The following is a 660-nucleotide window of genomic DNA, read 5'->3' as shown; positions in this document are numbered from 1 at the left end:
ATAAACACATACTAATTTCAGTACCTTCTTCATTATCTGAACCTATATATTTCATTATTGTATTAGTATGATCTTTACGCTTTAATTTTTCACGTTTTATTTGAATTCTAATATTACATGATTTTGAAACTTCATCTATCAATTTAATTTTCTGATATCTTGAATAACAATGAACACAATATAAATCAATAATTTTCTCATCTATTTTAGCTTGTTGTAAAGCATATATCAAACAATTATTATTTAATTCAGGTCTAATTTTGTTTTCAACACTAAGAGAATCAAATATTTGAGCCATTTTTAAATATTTAGAAAAATATTTAAATTCTTCAGTATAATAATAAGCAAAGAATGCAGCACCATTATTTCGATATTCATTAATTTCATTTTTATAATCATATTCTGTAATTATTAATTCTGTAATAATTAAGGTTCTGGAACTTCATGTTGAACATAAAATGCAGAATCTGAACTGTTTTCAATTTCAGATTGATTATATAATCCAAGAGTTTCGTTTGATATCGATTTAAGAAATTCATCTATTTTTTCTTTAGAATTTAACATATATGTCTTCCAAGTGGTATCAGTAAATCTATATTTATAAACTAAATTTGCTGTTGAATCCAGTTTTTCAATTAATTGATTAAAGAACTGTCTAAT

This window comes from Entamoeba invadens, assembly GCF_000330505.1.
Source record: "Entamoeba invadens IP1 unplaced genomic scaffold scaff_1105074725223, whole genome shotgun sequence".
Taxonomy (NCBI): Eukaryota; Evosea; order Mastigamoebida; family Endamoebidae; genus Entamoeba; species Entamoeba invadens.
Note: the sequence above shows the minus strand (reverse complement) of the source record.